Below are 3,341 nucleotides of genomic sequence, written 5' to 3' on the forward strand. Positions count from 1 at the left end.
AGTTCTCCGTACAACCACGGGAAACGCTGTAAGTCTTATTCTGTGGATTAACGTGCACAAAGCAAATATGGCAATCACAGTAGGCATCATGTCTATAGAGTATAGGGTAACATTATTTTTATATATATTTACATTCTGTCAGTTATGGGTTCTTTCGCAGCAATTTTGAGGTTAAGTGGTAGATCGGAGAAGAGCAGTCCTTCAGTATTGCTCTTCAACCGAACTTCGCCTTTGGGGTTGCAGTCTATTGCATACAATCTGCATCTTTAAATTGTATAAATATGTATGTACTACCTAATCGTATTTGTGAACTGCTGCATCACCCAATAAAGCTATATTATTATTATTATATAGTAAAAATCACATGTGCGCATGCGCAGAGTGCGCAGTGGCAACTTTCTTATTTATGGAGATATTTCTTTGAAATTTTAACCAAAGTTGCTTTTAGTGTAAGCAAACGTATCGCATATTGTAAACATCATTAGATTAATGTGCGCATGCGCAGGCTGCGCAATGTCAACTTTCTTATTTATGGAGACATTTCTTTGAAATTTTAACCATTATATGCCTCTAGTAAAGAAAATCACACCGCACATAGCTATGGCCTTTTGGGAAGTACTGATCATTCATGGAAAATGCGCTGAATTTACTCGCCTTAGGGCGAAATCCTTTTTACTTGTTTATTATACCTGCAGTATAATTTAAAAATAGGAAATACAATGAAATAATATTGCAGGGCCTCCCGGGGGGGGGGGGGACTGGGGCGATTTGCCCCAGGCCCCCGGTTTCAAAGGGCCCCCGTGTTGGCCGTGGATCTGTGAGGATGAATGAAACAGCAATAGAGTTGCCGTTGCCACATTTTCATTTGTACGGACGATGATTTCTTGCGAAGAATAGAAAATGACAACATGTGGCTGTTCCCGGTAAAATAATGCGGTAAATCACTTGTCCGCATAATAAACAAGTAGAAATTGTGCACAACTCTTGTGCAGATAAAGCGCATTTTTTAAACCGCATCGAAATATTTCTCCCAGATGTACTAATTCGACAATCCGCTCTTGAGCGATGACCCCTGCATTCCCCCGTCTCATACCTTCCTTGAGAAGAAGTTGCGGAGGGAAGTTATTGTTTGTAGTTTATAACCAATTGTAGGTTGTAGAACATAACATATGCCAGTAAATTTCTAAAATAACATTTTCTTTGAAATTTTTTCTATTCCAAAACATCAGGGCTCCAAAATTTACTTTGTCCCAGGCCCCTGAAATTGTCTGGGCGGCCCTGTAATATTGACGTTAATACTCGAATACATGTCTAATTAAGTGGGCTGGGTGTTCGTAATTTCACGATTGCCATGGAAATGTCACTTCACATTTACTTATAAAAATCATCGTCTTTGTGAATAAAACGATTTCCGTTGAAAAAGATAATACACCGTCCATTAAATCGATTGTTGTAAAATCTAAACAAACGTTGGTAGGTGTAAAATCCAAATCCAGTAAAGTCTATATTATAAACAATATGAAAAGTTGTTTCCATGGATAGTAGAATAATGGATAGACGAATAAAGTCTTAAAATGCATCGATAATGATGGCATATATGAAGGAAATGTCAAAGGTATTTAAATCTTCTATCTTTTGGTGCATTCATTCAAAACTTCAAACAATGCTGCGATTAAAAAGTGAAACCGATTTGGAAGCATACCCTAAATTACGCGCGTTTGTGAAAGTTTCAACCAAAGGAGGCAAACCCGAACAGGAGAGCAGTAAGGTCACAAAGTTTCTAACGTGTGCTGCAAAATTTCAATTTGAAATTGTCTGAGCCAGAACAGTACAAGACCATATTGCCGTGGACGAAAGATTGCCAAAACCGTGGGATATAATCCTGACTAGACAGATAATGTGAATCGACCTTAAGTTGTTTATTAGGTAAGTAGCTACATAATTCACAATAAAGTTTAATTTGTACTTGTGGTTCCATAGTTTCTGTAAAGAGAAGGCTGTGAGTATTGGGTGACTCCAATGAAGTGATAGAAAGCCCTACTTTCAGTCTCTCGAGAAGCTTCCCCGTTTCTAAATCAAAGGTTCTTCCAAAGAAGAAGGTGCTTATTATATTACTAATGTATACATTGTATGCAAAAAACTTTATTTGATTTTTAAGAAAAGTTATTGGGTTTCAAGAACAATAAATTTGATAAATATGTAAACTTTTTATTGCTTACTAATATGTTAAACATTAAATAATAATAAACTACACAATAATAAAAAAGTGCACCTTAGTTATAGTGAATTGGCCTTAAGAAATACAGACTGTAATAATTGACCGCAACGTGACTTGAGTAACTGTAAATCGGCTTTTATTCGATTATATCCCACGGTTTTGGTAATCTTTCTCTTGTCTATGGCAATGTCGTCTTGTACTGCTCCGGCTCAGACAACTTCAAACCGAAATCTTGTAGCACGTTAGAAACTTTGTGATCTTACTGCCGTTGCATTCGGGTTTGCAATGGCACGACCACTTGCAAGGCATCTTTGTACGAAGAACTGAAACCTACAAGTAGCAAACATAAATTTAATGCAGGGACGTTCACGTACGTGAACGACTTGGTGCATGGTCTTATACAGCCTAATTTTGATGGCCCATTCCTTCTTGCTCTCGGTGAGTGTTGGTCCGTTGATGTGGTGCACTAACAATGCAGTTACGTGACGGCCTGTTTGTGTCGGTTGTTATATACGATCGGACTGTCTTATTGGAGGCGGTAGGAAACCAAATTTGTGTACTTATGCCAGTAGGATCGTCCCAGTTTTATCACCGTAGTAGCCGTCCCGTTTATGAGTGATTCGTAGGTATTTGAAATGTCTTGGGTTACGATTTGTGAACATGGGCATTGATTATATAAGTATATAATCAATGACATGGGGCTTATACTGCCCTTTTCGGATTTTCTACTGCTGCAGCAAAACATGGCGCTTGGTATAACAACCTCAAAAGTCTGCGAGTTTAAATGTACCTACATTACGATGTACGAATATGTTTATTCATAATAGCCTGTGATGACAATGGATGAAAACAATAACCTAACCTACATCTTAATTAATAATAACATTAAAACTTTGAAGTTTCTTTCGCATGCGCAGATTGTACGGAGATTTAGGACTTTTATCAAAGAGTAACCATAATAAGAGATTCAACGGCATAGCCATAGAGAATAGTGTTGCATATGTATTGTGTGTTGCCTAACAAATTTTACTGCTTTTTCTCAATTTTATTGGTGTACGCGGGATGTACGCTACGCCTAAAGGGGCTATTTCAAGGCAACTACTTGTTTTTGTTTACTTGTTTA

At 37.6% G+C, this 3,341-nt stretch overlaps 1 long non-coding RNA gene across 2 annotated transcripts; it reads right to left on the reverse strand.

The window, feature by feature from the left end:
- Window positions 1-2,192: 2,192 nt before the first annotated feature.
- On the reverse strand, window positions 2,193-3,103 carry LOC116168567. Of its 2 annotated transcripts, none has more exons than XR_004144790.1 (2): window positions 3,013-3,103; window positions 2,193-2,949 (listed from the first exon to the last, which is right to left on the reverse strand). It is a non-coding gene; the product is annotated as an uncharacterized LOC116168567 (long non-coding RNA). The 2 variants fall into 2 exon arrangements; XR_004144789.1 differs by having other exon boundaries at window positions 3,009-3,103.
- Window positions 3,104-3,341: the final 238 nt, after the last annotated feature.

Source organism: Photinus pyralis, unplaced genomic scaffold (assembly GCF_008802855.1).
Source record: "Photinus pyralis isolate 1611_PpyrPB1 unplaced genomic scaffold, Ppyr1.3 Ppyr1.4_LG4, whole genome shotgun sequence".
NCBI classification, from domain to species: Eukaryota; Metazoa; Arthropoda; class Insecta; order Coleoptera; family Lampyridae; genus Photinus; species Photinus pyralis.